The sequence below is a fragment of the Triticum aestivum genome, chromosome 3B (genome assembly GCF_018294505.1).
Source record: "Triticum aestivum cultivar Chinese Spring chromosome 3B, IWGSC CS RefSeq v2.1, whole genome shotgun sequence".
NCBI lineage: Eukaryota > Viridiplantae > Streptophyta > Magnoliopsida > Poales > Poaceae > Triticum > Triticum aestivum.
In genome coordinates, this window is record NC_057801.1 from 600817983 (window position 1) to 600837372 (window position 19390).

Here is a 19390-nt window from a genome sequence, read left to right on the forward strand (position 1 = left end):
AGAGGGAAACATTGCAGCCAGCAGGGGCTGTTGCGCCCCCCATATGGGCCAAACCGGAGGAGGAAGGAAAGAGGGGGGAAGAGAAGGAAGGGGAGGGATTCGGCCTCCCTCGTGTTTCCTCCTTCCTCCCCCCTCCGAAAAATATGGTAAGGGGAGGGGCCGAATTTGACTAGGCCGCCAAGTAGGATTCCTCCTACTTGGGGTGCCCCAAGGCTGTTCCCCTCCCCTTCCCACCTACATATATGTGGGGAGGGGGCGCCTAGAACACACATCAATAATTGTTAGCCATGTGCGGCGCCCCCTCCACAGTTTATGCCTCCGGTCATATTCTCGTAGTGCTTAGGCGAAGCCCTGCGCAGATCATTTCACCATCACCGTCACCATGTCGTCGTGCTGATGGAACTCATCTACTTCCTCGACACTCTGCTGGATCAAGAGTTTGAGGGACGTCATCGAGTTGAACGTGTGCAGAACTCGGAGGTGTCGTACGTTCGGTGCTTGATCGGTCGGAACGAGAAGAAGTTCGACTACATCAACCATGTTGTCAAACGCTTCCGTTTTCGGTCTACAAGGGTACGTAGACACACTCTCCCCCTCTCGTTGCTATGCATCTCCTAGATAAATCTTGCGTGAGCATAGGAAATATTTTGAAATTGCATGCTATGTTCCCCAACAATATTTGGCTGCGAACGAGTGCCTTGTTCTTTCCTTCAAAGATTCTTGCCAAAATTTTGGCCAACCCTGGGCGGTGGAATTCCACGCCAAATAATTGGCAAGCCAATATTGGCAGGGCATCTATAGGCAAGAACCAAACATACCCTTAGCCCTCTCTTGGTACGCCCCACCCACTATCACATAGCATGCTCGCCATTTTCACCATGGATGCAAAATGTCTGGAGCCCTTGGACAGGACTACCCAATAGAATGAGGACCAAACTGCCACATTTTTTTGAGGAAGGACTAAGCTGCCACTTCCCAGCTCTCGGCAAGCTTCACTCGAAGTGGAAATCTTCAGAACTTCAGGACACTCTCCGTGAAAAACCACCCGCATTTCCGCCTATAAAATCCCACAAGACCCCCATCTCCCGAACAGTGTGTTCACAAGAACAACAATTCGGTCCAAAAATAGTAGTCCCTAATGAGCCCCTGTCCCTGGCCCCCACCCGTTTGAAGCACCCTCCACTCTCCGCCGCTTTCCCGTTTCGCTATCGTCCACCGCCAGCCAGGTGAGAAGGCCATGAGTAGCTCTCTCTATCCGGCTGCTGTGGTGGACGAGGGTAATGCTAAGATGGCAGCCAGGGAGTGGGTCGGATGGGAGGAGGAGATCGCGCTGGAGGACAACGGCGGCGAGGAGCGCAAGGTGTGCTACTTCCTCCGCTGCGCGCCGCCCCAGGACGGCGGTAAGAGCGAGAGGGATCTGGCGGTGGTGGGTAAGTATTGGGGACCTGGGAACATAGCGTACTCAGCGGACTTGCAGTTCCTGCAATCCCTCCAGACGACGCTCGAGTCTGGGCCGGCGTCCGCTAGGGTGGCGACGGTAGCGTTGGAGGTCACCCAGATCAGGTGGAAGTCCAGGAAGGAGATCATGGCCTGGCTCACCTCACTCGTCTCAGGTACTACGTGCTCCTTTTTCCATGCCCTAGTGGTGAATTTTTCTGGTGGTTTTAGTACCATACATGATTAAGCTAATGGATCAGGCCACTAGAATTTTCACCATGCATCTCCAACGATCGATTTGAATGTTTGGTCAATGTTTAGTAGGGGTTTATGTCTTGAACACAAGATCCGATCTTCTTTTTTCTTGTGTTTCGAATGTTTGGATCTGAATGTTTAGGAGCTTTTTAGCATTAATACACACGCTGCTCCTATGTCCAGCCAGATCGGTTTCTACTCATGTTTCGTCACGTTTTTGTTCGGTGCCAAGATTCAATACAAGGGGATGATATCCATGACCATCTTGTAGTGCTCTCCTTATGTCCCCTTCCTTTATTAGCAGTACTTTGGGATATCTTTTGCCTAATCTAATAGATCTACTCCTTTTTGACATGACGACAAGTAATTTATTGTTAGATATCTTTTGTCTAATCTTCTAGATCTACTCCTTTTCTCATGCATCTCCCTATATGTGTTCTATCTTGGCTTGTTTAATTCCTGATATATGCGTTTGTTAATTTGCTAGATCTGGTTTATGCGTTTATTTCCTTTTGTGTTTGGTTTACTTTTTTTTAGATTAGTGTTTGGTTAACTTATGTGTTTCCTCTTGTGTTGGTCTTGTGAGGCCAATATGACGTTGATAGAAATCGCCTAACTTGCCTTCCATTGTTGTCGTCTTTGTAGATCCCCCATATGGAGCCTTTGTATTGACTTGTCCCGACCACCATGATGGTGCATCTAAGGTACATACGATCTCAAGCGTCTTCCTGAGAAATGCTTCCTCCCAACAAAATGAATGTCTGTTGTTCATCCAGGATACCCCCTCAACACTCTCTGCTGCCGGGGAAAATAAAGAAGGGTTCAGATGGATATGCCAATTGCCCCATCTTGATCAACGTCGCAGACACTACAAATCCTTTTGGCGAGAGGGAATGAGAATTTCGGTACGTGTTCATCGACGGTCCCCTTGTTTTCTTGGTTTGTTTTCACATATGGACGGATCTATATATCTTGGTTTGCATCTATTATTAATTGTGTCGCGCACTATATGTCTTGGTAGGTTCATGATTTTGTGTTCATCAAGAGTGGAGGGAGAGAGAACCCTGTTGCCTATGTGGAAGACATGTACGAAGATGGCAGTGCTAAGAACATGGTGCTGGTACGATGGTTTGAGGAACCCGACGGTGAGCATGGTGTTGCATTGCCCCCAGATCTTTATTGTAGGGAGATCTTCTTTGGATATGGGCTGCAAGATCTTAGGGTTGAATTTGTGGAGGGGATGGCAGCGGTCCTGAATCCACAACACTTTGAGATGTTCAAGAAAATAAGTGGAGGGCGCAGTAGCTGGCAGCCCTATGTATGCCGTCGGTGCATCGATGATGACACCGTCGGGCCCTTTGACATCGCGCAGCTGCAAGGATATGCAAACCAGGAGATAGTAAAGGAAATTGTTGCCGCATCCTCGCCGATGGTGGTGCAGGCCAAGCCACCTAATAACAACGGTAAAGCTGCCATTACTGGTCTGGCCGCCGAGAACCATGCTGGTTCTTCCAGCATTGTTACCGGTGACAAAACCATGCATAAGCAGAAGCAGAAGCCTCCTCCATGCAGCGCAACTACTTCCACTTCCAGCACTATTATCGATGACAACAAAACCATGAAGAAGCAGAAGGAGATGCCTCCTCCATGTTGCAGCACAACTCCTTCCAATTCCAGCTCTGTTATCAATGACAAAACCATGGAGAAGCATAAGCCTCCTCCATGCAGCGCAACTGCTTCCACTTCCAGCACTGTTATCGGTGACAACAAAACCATGGAGAAGCACAAGGAGATGCCCCCTCCATGTAGCGCGACTCCACAGAGCACCACCAATGGCCAGACCGTCGAAAGCAGTGTCGTTCCCCGTAGCGTGGTGAACTGTCAGACCATCGCGCATAATCAGCCGACCCCAAGTGGTACTAGTACGTGTAATGTAGCAGCCAATGATGCGTCAACCATGGTGAACCCTGAGAAGATGTTCCAGCCCGGCTGCCGTCTTGAAGCCCTGTGCCAAGACAGCAGCGTGAGGGGATGTTGGTTCAAATGTGTGGTACTCGGTAGGAGGGAGAAAGATAACAAGGTCAGGGTGCGGTACCAAGAGCTTCTGAATTCCGAGGGCAGGGGACATCTCAGGGTTGGTCCTTCCTCTTCTTTCTCTGGTATCCTGCATATGTTGACGATGAAGATGTATGTACTCAGAGCATCTCCAACAGCCGCGCTAAACTAGCGCCGCGCCGCAAAATAGATCGTTTTAGCGCGCGCACAACGCGTCAGGTTGCTCCAGCGGGCGCGCAAAAACGGCGCGCGCGCTAAAACGGGTTGGGCGCGCGGTCAAAAACACTTACCCGCGCGGCGTATTTCGGGCGCCCACTACAGCGCGCGGCACACTCGAGCGCTCGCGCCCGCACTTCCTCTCGCGCTTTCATCCCCGACCGGCCGCGCCGCCGCCGCCGCCCGCGCACCCTGGCGACCGTCTCAGGCTTCCCCGGCCTATCCCCGTGCTTCCGCCCATCCCCTCCTAGTACCGCCGGCGCTCGCGCGCCTCCGTCATCCGAGGAACAGCGCCCGAGCGCTCGCTGCCGCGCCGCGCCCGCAAGGTGTTTGACAAAACGCCTACAAGGTATGTATTGCTCAAACTTCATGAATTTGGTGCATGTTTTGAATTGTAGTTTTTATAGTATAGTATTGAACAGTGTAGATGAGTTCGTCGTATGATTCTTCCGAAGAAGAATTTGATATGGAAGAGGAGGAGGATCTTGCAATGATCGTAGCTATGCATATCAATAAAAAACCGAAGCACGGTGGTTCGGTTATGGGTCGGGAGAAAATTTGGAGAGATAGGATTGATGCCCATAACAGATTGATGAAGAACTATTTCGTGGAGAATCCCACATACCCGGAGTCGTATTTTCGTCGCCGATTTAGGATGAGCACCGACTTGTTCAGGCGCATTGCAGAGAAACTAGCGAGCCATGACCGGTTTTTCCAGCAAAGGAGGAATGCCGCCGGAGAGCTCGGGCATAGCACTTTTCTGAAGGTGACAGCCGCTTTGCGTATGTTGGCATACGGTATCCCGGCTGATCTAGTTGATGATCATTTGGCTATGGGTGAGAGCCAAGCCATCATGTGTGTCAAGCGCTTTGCAGTGGGAATTGTGCAAGTGTTTGGCGAGGAGTATTTGAGATCTCCCACTGCTGAAGACGCCGCAAGGCTATTGGCGATGAACAAAGCGCGCGGCTTTCCTGGCATGCTTGGCTCAATAGATTGCATGCATTGGAGTTGGAAGAATTGTCCAAAGGCATGACATGGGCAATTCCACGGCCAAAAAAGGGTTCCACTATAATCCTTGAAGCGGTGGCCGATCAGGAGACTTGGATTTGGCATGCATTCTTTGGAATGCCTGGATCTTTGAATGACATCAATGTTGTCAACCGGTCACCACTGATGAATAAGATTGCAAACGGTGAGTTGCCACCCGTGCAGTTTGTAGCAAATGGCCGTACGTACAACTATGGCTATTATCTAGCGGATGGCATCTATCCAAAGTGGCAAACCTTCGTGAAGCCGCTGAAAAAACCGGAAGGTAAGAAAAATCTTGATTTCCACAATGCTCAGGCGGCGGCTAGAAAAGATGTGGAGAGAGCATTTGGGATTTTGCAAGCCCAATTTGCTATTGTGAGAGGACCGGCAAGATTTTGGGATCAACAAATGCTTTGGTACATCATGCACGCTTGTGTGATCATGCACAACATGATCATCGAGAATGAGCGTGGCCAAGATTTAGACTACTCACAGTATGAGCTCTTGGGACATCCCGTGCGAGTGCGGCGGAGGGCTGAAAGGGTAGCCCATTTTGTTGCCTCCTATCATGCCATTCGGCGTCCCGCAACGCACAATGAACTTCAGAATGATCTAATTGAAGAGTGGTGGGCATGGCATGGACGGCAAAGAGCATGATGATATCTGCACTCGACATTGTATTGTTCATGAACTATTTGTTGTGTTGTAATAATTTATTTGAACTATTTGTTGTTGTACTGAACGATACACTATTTGTTTGAGTTGTAATGATTTATTTTGAACTATTTGTTGTTGATTTTTATTTTGTTTGTTTGATCATTTTTGCTCATCTTCTTTGAAATGTACATGTGGTTTGTGCGGCGCGCGCGCTGTATTTTTGCGCTCTGCTGGAGCGGCGCGCGCGCGCTGCATTATAGCGCCGCTGCTGGAGCCAGCGCAAGCGGGCGCGCAAAACCAGCCGCAGCGCGCGTGCTAAACAGTTTTTTTGCGCGCGGCGCTTTAGCGCGGCTGTTGGAGATGCTCTCAACAGGAGGTTTCTTGGTTTGTAGGAATGGCTCAAAGTTGCAAGGGCATACGCCTTACTAAAAGGCCCATGCTCCGCCCACACCTCCCAAGACGCTACAGGAAGATCGAGTCTCCGGTGGCTGTCGGGGTCATCATCGACGCGCGGCTGAATGGCGGATGGTGGGAGGGGATCGTGCTGCAGCAGACTGCTGGCCACGTCCAAGTTTATCTCCAAGGTGAACTGCCTGCCTACTCTCTCTGGCTCTCATCACCTAGCTAGCAGTTAATAGTACTCCCTCTGTCCCAGAATAAGTGTCTTAACTTTGGCAACATATCTTATGCATCCGCAGGAGTTGTGTATCCATGCATCCGTTTTGTCCTCGACCATTAGATCGAAATCGCATGGGCAGCATCAAAACAATGATTAATTTACGTTTACACGCCCGCATAGACACCCAAGTCGATGTAATTTGTCAGTAAACCCCCTAACGCCCGTAGATAGATCGAATTAATGAAACAGATCAGATCAGGCTGTGCGCCGGCGGCCACTACAAATCGCGGCCGGCGTGCGATCACAAACATGGAGACCATTCCGGTTTCCGCAACACAGGGCGGCGCGGCGACGAACAGAGGCAACACAACACAGCAGGGACCGGTGACGACCACACAACGCGGCAGGCACCGGCGGCGACCAAACAGCAGCGTCCAGTAGCGGTGGTGAACACACAACGCGGAGGCCAGCCACGATCGCCAACAGCTCCATAAGGATTCGTAACATGCATGCAACTGCACGTGCTATCCATAGCTAATCAGATCCAGCATTAGTTAAATTGTGATTCCAGCCAGTCGTGCCTGTTCACGAAAACTGTGTGAGTTCCCTTGCCTGTATGCCAGTATGGTTCTCAAGGGCATTGAATATGTGAGACTTAGTCGTCGTCTGGTTGTCTCTCGATCAGAACCAGAGATGAAGCTGCTGATGTCTATAAGTTAGAATCGAAGACTGCATCGACTGATCTGTCGCCGCCGAGGCCTGCCGTGTTGTGTCGTCGCCGCCCACATGTTCTCCACGTTTGTGATCGCACGCAAGCCCGCCGCGTTTTGTAGTCGCCACCGGCGCACATCCTGATCTGATCTGCATGCCTTCTATATCTATCAAGTGAGAATAAGCGTTAGGGGGGTTACTGATAAATTACATTGACTTAGGTGTGCAGGCGGGCGTGTAAACGCAAAATAATTGTAGTTTCGATGCTGCCCATGCGATTTGGATCAGATGGTCGAGGCCAAACGGATGCATGGATATACAACTCCCTCGGATGCACATGATATGTTGCCCTTAACTTTATACTAGCTCTAGTACAAATTTGTCCAAAGCTCAAGACACTTATTTAGGGACGGAGGGAGTAGTATATATTCGGTTGGTACTTAGAACACTGGACTGGAGCTTTTCCTGATGCATTGCATGCTTGCCAAAATTTCCAGGGGAGGGGAGACTTGTAGAGCTCCAAGTGGAGTGTCTGCGGAAGTCATTTGAGTGGCGTGAGGAGCAATGGCTGCCTCTAGATGCAAGAAAAGATGTTGCGGCCAAGATAACCCTTGACCTGAAGAAGCAGAAGGGCGTCGAGCAATCTGCAATGAAGAAGGGCGGTGGGAGCTCTTCGGAACACAAGGCTCAGGAGATGGGTGAGCAGTCTAGCCAGACGGCGGCCGCCGCAGAGCTGGCCGCGCCAACGGCAGGACTGGTGCAGCCTCTGGAGGAAGGTGACGATGAACCTGCAAATTCTGCTCCTCCACGGAAGAGGTTCCTGGCTCAGGGCTACTCTTTCGAGGAAAAAAGGCTGGAGGACCAGGCCAAAAAGATCAAGGGTCCTGCTGATGAAGCTGCAAAACCAGTCGCGGCGGAGGGAGATGGCATGTCCCACGGCGGCAGCTCAGCTGATGCCAAGCGGTGCCGGGTTGATCCTACAAACTTTGACGGCCTGAATGGCGCTGAACGCAAGGTCAAGGCTAGAAAATCTTCTGGCGCAAAAAAAATGGGGTCTTCGGAGGGCAGCAGCCAGGGAGGCACCAGTGGCTCTGCCTCCAGTGGAGGCGCTGCGCTGGTGAATCCAGTGCCCATGGAAGAGATATGCGTGACCAATGGCGAGGCTCCTGTCGTCGCTGTGGACGAATCGGAGGTGATCGACCTGACCATGGATGACTGAAGCTGGTTGCAGGATATGATGAAACCTGGCCTCAACTTTCCATTCATCAACCGCCGTTTTCTCAAACATTTCGCGCATTCGCCTATCAGGGTGTGCTCGATCTTTATTACCATTCTAGAAAGAGAGTTGTCTGTGCTTTCTGAACTTCAAATAAAAGGAGATACTCGTTGTCTGTTTTGCTCCTCATGTTTGGTGTCTGTCTACTTGTCAGAAATTCCCTTTTTTTTTCTATCTTCCTGGAATACACCAAGCGGTGTATCATCATGCATTCAAAGGAGAAAGCCATGCAGGTTGTTGGCTTGGTGGTTCAGCCCCCCCAAACTGGCCCAGGAATCTGATCCTGCCCAAACATTCTGCGGGTTGTGAGCAGTTCTCACTGTCTGGACACCAAATTCTAGTGTCACTTCAGTGGGTCGCTGCTTTCCTCACTGTATGATCTCCTGGTGAAAGGCAGGGTCAAACTCGCTGGCTAGATAATCGGTGGCCTGCAACTTTCCACCATCATCAGCGCATGATGATCCTCGTTTCCGTTTGTAAAGATGAACTCGGATTGTCAGCGCACACAAGGCTGGAAGAGTCAAGATTGATGCCATGGAAAACTAGAAAAAAGCTTGGACATGTTCACACAGATTTTGCCTAACCTTTCCCTAGGTTGTTCTCGCTGACAAATCTACCCGTCATCTTCGTTCGTCTTTTCACCATGATTTCTCCAGATTTTTCATCTCTTTTTTAACCTCTGGGACTGGTCTGAGGCGTAAAGGTGAAGTGTGATCAAGTAGTACAAGGTAGAGCCTGAAGGAATATATCTTCCACAAGCCTACAGGCTACAGGTATCTCGCATGCAGAACTTTTTGCCTCTCCAAACTTATAAAATAGATACCGAGAGCATGTTTGCAGGTCCTACCAGCAACTGATAAAAGATCCGAAGAACAGATAGCAAAGGAACAATCTGGGAAGCAGAATCTGATTCTGACAGCGCACGTCGAGCCCGCCCACGAGGAAACGAAGAAGCGAGTGGCCATAAAAAGAGGCTCTTCAGCAGCGCTAATTCCCCACTTTCTGCACCTAAGGTTCCTTGCTTTCCTCGCAACTTTGGTTCCCCGGAACCCGAAGCTTTTTCCGGTCAGTCGCCTCCACCGCCGCCGAGGAAGAGCAGCCTCGTTGTCTTCATGGACTACAGGGTATGTGCATATGAACATCTTGGGAGCCAGCAGCAGCAGCAGCAAGCAGTGATGTGGTGCACCTCTCTTACTCTGTCGCATGACCCTGAGGATGAGCATAGACTGCAACGGGTGCTACCAGAAGATCAGGAGGGCGCTGCTCCAGATGCAAGGTACGTAGTACGTCCTCCTCTTTCCACAGACCTCTCAAAGTTGCTGCGTGTGTTGCTCTGTGTTATCTGACACAAAATTGGCAGAACTGGAGAGCCACCTGATCGACCGGAAGCGTGAGCGTCTGGGGCGCCTTCAGCTGAGTATACAGAATTGTTCATGGCTTGCTGAATGTAAAGATCTTTTGCATTATTATTAACACCCCAAAGAGTAGAATTGTTCATGGCTTGCTGAATCAGGGCATCTACATCCAAAAAAGATGAGTATACAGAATTATCTGTGGCTATTCTACAATTTTAATGCCTTCGCGAATTCTCCATAACATTATTCCTATCATGTTCCAATTGGAACCAGATAAATCATGGGCACACTTCCGAGGAACTTCTCTTCTACAGTGTTAAGCTCTCAGGGTCCTCGACAATCTTTGCAAATGTTTGCACAAATACTGCCAAGTCAGCGCCATATATAATCCTGTGATCAGCAGTAACATTGACCTGAAAAGGTTATGAGCAACTTAGTTAGGCTAATGAGCTGCATTTTAATAGGATTTTGTTAATTCTATAAACGTGGTGTTGCAACTGAAGGATTAAAGGTCTAACGGCTGTATGGTATAATACTATGAAATATGATCATATGAAAATTTTAGAATAAACACACCATTTGTATGTTAGCACTTAGAATGTACAGTCTGGAAAGAATCAGGAGACAAACAGTATCAATTGATAACTGCCACAAAGCATTTCTACTGATATGATATCATACCAAAATTAAAATAGTTATGTCACAAACTAAAACGTATTTGCAGTTATAGAACCAAACCAAACTTTACCAGATTGTTTCAGAAACCAGCTCAGGTAAAAAGAACATCCTGCAGCCATACTTAGCTGTAGCATGAACCTGAAATTAGTCTACATCACTACGAACCTCTTATGTAATCAACCAAGTTTGCATGCTTATCGGCTCGCAAATTATATGATTATAGCATCAGGAGGACCTACGCAAACTATATATGATAGTATACTTCCGCAACATGTGCTAGGGGTTCACACGCATTAATATCTGTTGAATGCGTAAGGATATATTACTAAACAGTCAGCTTTGATATACCAAATTACACACTGAAAAGCAAACTAACCAGCATTTCGTTCTTGATACTGAAAAAACCATCCTTGTCAGCAATAACAGTAGGTCTCGATGCTCCAACAGCCATGATAGCCCCCTGCATCGAGCAGTTTACATTCAGTGGTTCTTAATTGTTACTTCTTCTTATGTTGCACAGATGCAATTCTATTTGCATTTCATATTCACTGAGCAGAGATCAGGAAAATAACTCACCTGACCAGGTGGAAGGATTGCATCAAATCGGTCTACCCCAAACATACCAAGATTGGACAGCGAAAACGTCCCTATACATCAGCAGATCTCCATGTAAGCACAGTTCCAGTGAAAATACATGTCAAACACGACACATGTTCCCTACCTGAGTTGTATTCATTTGGTTGGAGCTGCTTCATACGCGTCTTCTTGAGCAGGGCTCTCCATTTTTGCGCGAGCAGATAGATATATATATCCAACTGCCATGTTAATTTTTATTTTTGAGTTTTTCAGCTGATGTACTCACATGCTAAAATGTTGCATTTTGTAATAGAGAAGACAGCCATTGCAGTACCTTATCAACATCCTCTAATACAGGTGTAAGAAGGCCGCCCTCGATGGCAACCGCCACCGCAATGTTGATACTACTGTTGTAACTGAAGCTCTTTCCATCCCTGCAGCTGGCATTCACAACTGGGTGCTGAGCAAGTGCCATGCCTGCCGCTTTCACCAGCAACAATGTTTTTGTAACCCCTTTCAACTTAACCTGCACAACCCATTTTAATCAAATTGTCACTACACACATAAAAACCTGAGCAGTATCTCAAGAATCTAGCTATGCAATTCAATATTTTGTCCAAGATTCATCGCAACTATACCTTCTCATAAAGTGCATCAAGCTTATCAGTCTTGATGGCATACCCAACTCGGAACGTTGGCACTGACAAGCTCTCCACCATGTTCCTGCTCACCGCCGATTGCATCGATGTGAATGGCACCACAGTCGCACCAGGCACTGGAGGAAGCACTCCTGGTTGTCTGACTGCAGTTACTAATGGTGTGCCAGCCGGAGGCGCAGAGCGAGCTGCAGGAGGTGGAGGTGGAGCGGCCTTTGGCTTTGACTGGATACCAGCAGCTGCCTCAACGTCAGCCGCCGTGATGCGGCCGTTTAGCCCTGTGCCGACAACATTGGAGATGTCCACTCTGTGCTGCTTCGCGAGCTTCTTGGCATGAGGCGTAGCGATGCCATTCGTCGGCGCGGCCACTGGTGCCGGAGCAGGGGCCACGGTAGGTGGAGCCGTGGCGGCAGCATGGGGAGGAGGGGTTTCTTCGCCCTAGGCCTTGTATAGGGCCTGGGCACGGGCCTGAGCGAGGGCGACATCCTCCTCTGACTCGGCGAGGAGGGCGATGGGGGCGCCGACGAGGGCAGTCCCACCGGCCGGGACGAGGACGGCGGCGATGATGCCGTCGTGGAAGGTCTCCACATCCATGCCTGCCTTGTCGGACTCGACGACCACCACGGTGTCGCCCTTGGAGACGCGGTCTCCCTCGGCGGTCGTCCAGGAGACGATCTTGCCCTCCGTCATCGTCGAGCTCAGCGCAGGCATGAAGATCTCGCGCACCTTCGCCCGCACCACCGCCATACGCCGCCGGCGAGGGGTGTGAACGGATTCCGCACGGCCGGCGCGCCCCGGCACGGTGTAGATGGACAGAGAAGCCAGCGACGCCATGGCCCGCGGGTGGGGTCACTCGCCGATGTCAGCTCGTCGTGGCGAAATTTGGAACAAGAAGGAGCTTGCCGCAGCAGTGAGACTGTGGGAAGGGGCGAGGAGGGCTCGGGCGGGAAGAAAATGCAGCGGAATCCGGCGAGCGAGCGCGGCGGCGGCGGCGGTGGTGGCGTGAGGGGGGAGGAGGTGTTGTCATTCGGTGAAGGCAACCGCCAACCAACCAGACGTAGTTCCGTAATACGTGGGCTCTCTAGACGCCGTCCAATCGTGATCTCGCGGTCAAGATTTGGAAAAGTGGCACCCCTTTCAGCTATACGTGGGCTCTCCTGGCGCCGTCAGATCATGATCTCCCTGTCCAGGTTGGGACCGTGGCAGATAGAACTTTGCTCGGCTAAACTTCCACGGCTCAGATCGCAGTTTGATTGTCGCATTTCATAAGAATATCCGGTACAGGTTTCTCAACAACTGGCAAGTCATTTAAGAGCCGGTGAAGCCAATCTGCTTGACCGCTCCGCTGGAGAGGTCCTCGCTAGTCCCGGTGGACACCGCACCTGTGGGGTTCGTGCATGCAACAGCAGCTGCAGCCGCGGCTACTGGTGGCGTTTGCATGCTCCGTCGGACGCAGGAGATTGACGATCTTGAGATGCGGCTTCGCTTGGCAGTGGTGGCGTATGTGGGCGGCACCAGATCGGCGGTGTCGTGCTAGGAGGCGGCTGAGGCTATTTCCACGGAGCTGCGCATTCCCCGCCATAGGTTCTCGGTTCACAAGTTCCATCCGAAGGACTTCCTTGTGGTGTTCGCAACAGGGCACTTGCGGCAGGCACTGTCGAGCATGGCTTCTTCAAGCTATATGTCAAACCGTGGCTCAAGCAAGCGCAGGCTGTCACCAGGGTTATGCGGTCACAAGTTGATCTGATGATCGAGGGAGTTCCTTCTCATGCGTGGACGATTGAGACAACGGCGGAGCTGCTTGGCTCGGCTTGTTTGATAGAGAGTTTGGCGCCAGAAACAAAGAACATAGAAGATCTTTCCCTCTTCAAGTTGCGAGCTTGGTGTGTGGACCCGGAGGAGGTGCCGGTGGACAAGCGCCTATGGGTGTCGGAGCCGAAGATGAATGCAGGACCGGGCGCACGAATGCCTACGTCCCGGGCATTGCTGGAGTATAGAACCATCATCCACATTGGGAGAATTCGAGGCCATGAGGGTCCGGAGCGCTGGTTGAGACCGCCTAGCTCAGATGGGAGCGGACAAAGTGGATTGTAGGAGGACTCCAGAGGTTACTCCGGTCAGGGTTAGTGGCGTGTCCTGCTATGGACAAGGGGCGTCTGTGATCACCGTGGCGGGGCACCGGCTGGTGGTGCGCTGGGCCACTCGTACAAACAGGCTTTGCTCGGCCATATTGGGCCATCGGCTTGGAGGATCCCGCCGATGGATTCTGGCGCGGTGGCGACGACATGCGCGCTCGGGGCCAGCTCCATGGTGACTGCGGCGGGCTTGGGTCAGGAGGATGTGGCCACAGATGCTCGTGCTCCTGCAGTGCAGCAGCCGCAGCTGGCCACAGAAGATCCGGGGAGAAGTTTGGATGCTGGGCCAGGCCACACAGCTGTGGTGGCTGATCCGGTGCCAATCGTTGTGCCGGGGCAGGGGCAGACCGCTTTTGACCAGGAAGAGATAAGGACCGGAGCCAATAAGGTAGCTGATGTGGGTGCAGGAAACTCGGGGACGGCAGTCGAGAACGTGTTTCCTTCCGATCCCGAGGAAGCGGACAAATCTCTGGGCGAGGCAGTTGAGAAAGAGACATTGGGCGAGGCCAACCTGGTCGTGCCAGTGGTGGAGCTAATCCCGATCAATTCCAGCATGGATGACGGGACAGAGGAATCGGCGCGTCCGGCGATGGGATGTCCTGCGGGGGCCACCACCACCCAATACCATGCCGGAATAGAAGAGGAGGCTATGCAGCCTGATGCCTCACTGGTGCTTTTGCCAGACAAAGCCGCAGATGGGTGGACCCCAGTTTCGGATGTACTGCAGCTAGCGATAACAGAGGAGATGGCACGATCAGCAGAAGATACGCCAGAGCTGGGTCCCACTGTCCAGGAGCCCGAGGCGGATGTGGTGGAGGCTGATGTGACCACGAGAGCTACATGCATGCAGGAGCGGCTGCATAGCGGATGCGTACCGGAAGCTGGTGCAATGGCATATGTACACCAAGAGGAGCGCTTAACTGCCAAGGAGATGGCGGCCCTAGGTAATATCAAGGCGTTTTGCTGGGCTCCTCAAAAAGCTAGCACCGCCGCTTCTCAAGGAGTTTGAAGGGCTTCGTGGGGTCAAAACAGGGCAGTACCCATTCACGCCACGCCGTGCAACCCGATCCGTTTGTGTCGGTGGTACAAGGAAGACGAAAGCTTCAGCTGCTGAAACAGTTCTACTCAAAACCTTGGGATTTGATTGTGATGATCTGGCGGTCTCGGAGAATGCGCTAGGTCAGCTGCTAACGGTGTTTGACTCACCTCTTCAGGAGCCACAGTTGAGAGCCATAGCAGTGATCTTCGGGAAGGCGATTCCGCTCAATCTTGCGGAGAAGGCAGGGATGGCTGAGCCGATCTTGGCGCATTAGGTGCGATTGCACCGGTGGTGTTGGAGACGTCTTTTTAGATGTCGTTCAACACCCTGGAGTTAGTGTGCTGGAATGTTCGAGGGCTTAACAATCCGGCCAAAAGGAAGGCGCTTAGAGGGTTCATGGACTCTGTTCGTGCGGCAATTGTATGTATCTTAGAAACTAAGTTAGAGGTGGTGGACACTTTTGTAATCTTGCAATGCATGGGACCGACTTATGATGGTTTCACATATTTGCCGGCGTTGGATACTAGAGGGGGTATTTTTATGGCTTGGGACACCACGCGGGTACGCTTGACAAATTTTGTCAATGACTCCCATAGTATCACTGGGTATGTCTCGCCCATGGAGGGAGTGCCATGGTGGCTAACAGTAGTATACGGACCGCAGGAGGATGAGCACAAGATCAATTTCTTGAATGAGCTTTCGGAGCGTAGATCGCTATGCCCAGGGCCTTGGCTAGTTATGGGATACTTTAACCTTATCCTATACGCGGCAGACAAAAGCAACTCCAACTTGGACAGGAGAATGATGGGGAAGTTCAAGCGTTTCGTGGATGATAACGCGCTCAAGGAGCTCTTTCTGCATGGACGAAAGTACACGTGGTGCAACAAAACGGAAACGCCCACGCTCACAAAGGTCGACCGTGCCTTTGTTTCCGTCGACTGGGAGCTTGACCACCCGGATTGCTTGCTGCAAGCGCTATCTACTGAGTACTCTGATCACTGCCCGCTTCACCTTGCGCTACATGAGCGCATGCATGTCAGGAGGAGATTTCGTTTTGAGAAATTTTGGGTCAAGATGGACGGTTTCTTGGATGTTGTCAAGGAGGCTTGGGTCTGTGACCCGGATATCACAGATCCCTTCATGCGACTTGACATTATGCTCCATAATACAGCCCGAGCTCTTGCAACATGGGGACAAAAGGAGATAGGCAACATAAAACTGCAAATTGCTATCGCCAACATAGTCATCTTGCGGTTTGACTATGCTCAGGAAAGTCGAGTGCTAACAGAGGAGGAGAGATGGCTTAGAAGGATGCTTAAAAAGCTTGTGCTGGGGCTGGCCTCCCTTGAGAGGACCATTACGAGGCAGAGATCGAGAATCTCTTGGCTGCAAGAAGGAGACGCCAACACGCAGCTGTTTCACTTGGTCGCAAATGGAAGACAAATGAAAAACTACATACCCTCCTTGACCATGGACAGACACATCATCACGGATCAAAATGGCAAGGAGGAAGCGTTCTACAATGCATATAAAGAGTTGCTCGGTAAGGATAGTGCCCTAGACTTCACACTGGATCTGGAGGGACTGGGCGTCACGCGTATCGATCTTTCCAAGCAAGATCGTGTGTTCTCAAAAGACGAGATTTGGGGGGTAATCAAGGAGTTGCCTTCGGACAAGGCACCTGGGCCGGACGGATTCATTGGCCTATTCTTCCAAAAGGCTTGGGAGATAATCAAGGGGGATATTGTTGCGGCGGTCCATAAACTTTTCCTTGGCAACGGAGGGGGTTTGGAAGGCTTAACCAAGCTTTGATCACACTTATACCTAAGTCCCCGGAAGCGAGTGCTGTGTTTGACTTCAGTCCGATATGCCTTGTGCACAGTATGCCCAAGATAGCATCCAAACTGCTGACAGCTAGGCTAAGACCATGCATGGGAGATCTTGTTCAGACCAACCAGTCTGCGTTCATCAAGGGCAGATGCTTACACGACAATTTCCTCTTGCTTTGGCAAATGGCGCGTTCGATGCATAGGAGGAAAGCCAAGGGAGTGTTGCTCAACCTTGACATTTCGAAATCCTTTGACTCCCTGGCATGGCCGTTCTTGTTTGAGGTTTTAAGGGCTAAAGGCTTCTTGGAGCGTTGGATCTCTTGGATTGCGATTTTTCTTACTACTGCCAACTCGAGAGTTTTGGTGAATGGCTGCGCGGGTGAGAAATTCATGCATGCCAAAGGGCTTAGGCAAGGGGACTCAATATCCCCCTTGCTGTTTTTATTGCCATGGACGTTTTAACGGCTATCATCAGCAAGGCACATGAGGCTAGAGTGTTGAGTACTATCAATCGATGTAGCTCTATGCAGCGTTTGTCCCTGTACGCGGATGATGTGGTGCTCTTCATAAAGCCAACTTGGCCAGATCTCATGTTTGTCAAGGAAATTCTCACCATATTCGGAGTGGTGTCAGGGCTCAAAGTAAACTTTGCCAAGTCTGTGGCGATCATGATCAGGGCTGAGAGTGAGGATGAGGAGCTTGTCAAGTCTGCTCTACCATGGAAGATTGACAACTTCCCGTGCAAGTATCTAGGGCTCCAACTAAGCATAAAACAACTAAAAAGATCTGAGTGGCAGCCCATTGTAGATACAGCACTACACATTTTGCCAGGATGGCAAAGGGGACTGGTGACAAGGCCTGGGAGGCTCATACTTGTTAACCAAGTCATGAGGGCACGCGCTACACATCACCTAATGATCGCGGAGGTGCCAAAATGGGCTCTGGAAAGAGTGGACAAAGGTTGTAGGGCTTTCTTCTTGGCCGGGACGGAGGCGGTACATGGGGGCAAATGTGTTGTCTCATGGACTAAGGTGTGCAGGCCAAAGCACATGGGAGGGCTTGGAGTCATTGACCTGTCTAAACACGGCATCGCATTAAGATTGAGATGGGAATGGCTCTGACGCACTGATGAGTCTAGGCCTTGGCAAGGACTCAATTTGACCACGGACAAAAAAGTGGATCAAGCCTTTGGGAGCCTAGTTAAGTGGGAAGTTGGATCGGGAGACAAGATCTTGTTTTGGAAAGACTGATGGATACATGGTGCAACAATCAAAGAGATTGCCCCATTGGTGGTGGCAAAGGTGCAGACGCAAGTAGCAAACAGGAGACTCGTGCGAGATGCGATGCACATGCATTCATGGATGGACGATCTTGTAGGTGACCTATGTACGGAGGGTCTCACTCAGTTCATCGGGCTTTGGGAGATACTCATGGAGGTCCAGCTGGATGATCAGATTGAGGACCGTCCCATCTGGGCCTGGAGTGCATCGGGCGTATATAGTGCATCCTCAGCGTACAAGATGTTGTGTGAGGGAGGAACTAGATTCCATTCCTTCGGAGCAATATGGAAGTGTTGGGCACCTCTTGCGTGCAAGATTTTCATGTGGCTCGCAGTGCAATATCGTCTCTGGACATCAGACAGGAGAGCCAGGCATGGGTTGCAGGACCAAATCTCACAATGCTACATGTGTGATCAGGAGGAGGACATAGTTGATCATATATTGCTGCAATGCGTCTTCTCGCGGCAAGTGTGGTTCCGTTGCATCGCCAGGATGGGTCTGACGGCTGACTTATGCCCATCCAACAACTCGAGGCTGGTGCAGTGGTGGTCAGAAGGTAGAAAGCGAATACAGAAGCAATCCCGGAAAGGCTTCGACACTTTCGTGATGCTAATCTGTTGGACGTTATGGAAGCAAAGGAACGCGAGGGTTTTTGGCACCGGATTGATCAAGAATGAATGGGATATGGTGGACCTGATCTTCGATGATCTCAGGACTTGGGCAAGAGCAGGAGCGTTTGGAGGACGTATAGATATAGAGTAGTCGAGTAGCATTAGGGAGTGGCGTGGAGGGTTGGTTAGGGTCGACTTGTGACCTCTAACTAGCACATGTGTAATCTTTTGTACATATTTTTCTCCCTTCTATAAAGCTAAGGTACGCCTTTGGCGTACCCTCGAAAAAAGAAGCCAATCTGCTTCGACCGTAACTGTATCTAGTGTTGTGAGTTCTGCTTCCATTGTTGACCTCGTTAAGATGGTTTGCTTGCAAGACTTCCAAGAAACAACGCCACCTCCATGAATGGATACATATCAACTTGTGGCCTTTATCTCATCAGCATCTTGATGGGTAACACAGCAGAAAACAAAAAAATTCCTGACCTACGCACCAACCCAGGACCACTATGAAGACTGCATACAAGGTTTGATCGTTTCGTTACCGACTCGTAGTGCAGCGAAAGTAGAGTCGATGATGATCGACGGTGCAGATCCCGCAACTAGGATTTATAGCCTCCCAACCGTGAGGATGTATACCCTCATCTGCCCCTCGGACAGCCCTCCAGGACCCCTTCGGGAGGACCTTCGAAACTCGGACAGCCCTTCGGGAGGACCTTCGAAACTCAGACGGTCACACGAACAGCCCTTTGGGAGGCACTCTCGAACTAAGACTGAAACTACGATCTCTCTACAGAGTTGCACACTACGGTGTCATCTATTCGGCAGGGCTTCACCGTCCAGAACTAGTTCCTGCCGGAACTGAGACAACCTTTCAGCTCTACGAAACTATTTCGCTAGGAGGGAGAGAGAATGCTCGATCATGCATGGAATTTGTATGTGAGAAAGAGTGTGTGTGAAGAGTGCCTCTCCACAT

General features: G+C 50.7%; 2 pseudogenes; one reads left to right on the forward strand and one right to left on the reverse strand.

Moving 5' to 3' along the window:
• The first annotated feature begins 1237 nt into the window (after positions 1 to 1237).
• Positions 1238 to 8367, forward strand: LOC123071194 (uncharacterized; annotated as a pseudogene).
• Positions 8368 to 9697: 1330 nt separating this feature from the next.
• On the reverse strand, positions 9698 to 12731 carry LOC123071195 (dihydrolipoyllysine-residue acetyltransferase component 4 of pyruvate dehydrogenase complex, chloroplastic-like; annotated as a pseudogene).
• Positions 12732 to 19390: the final 6659 nt, after the last annotated feature.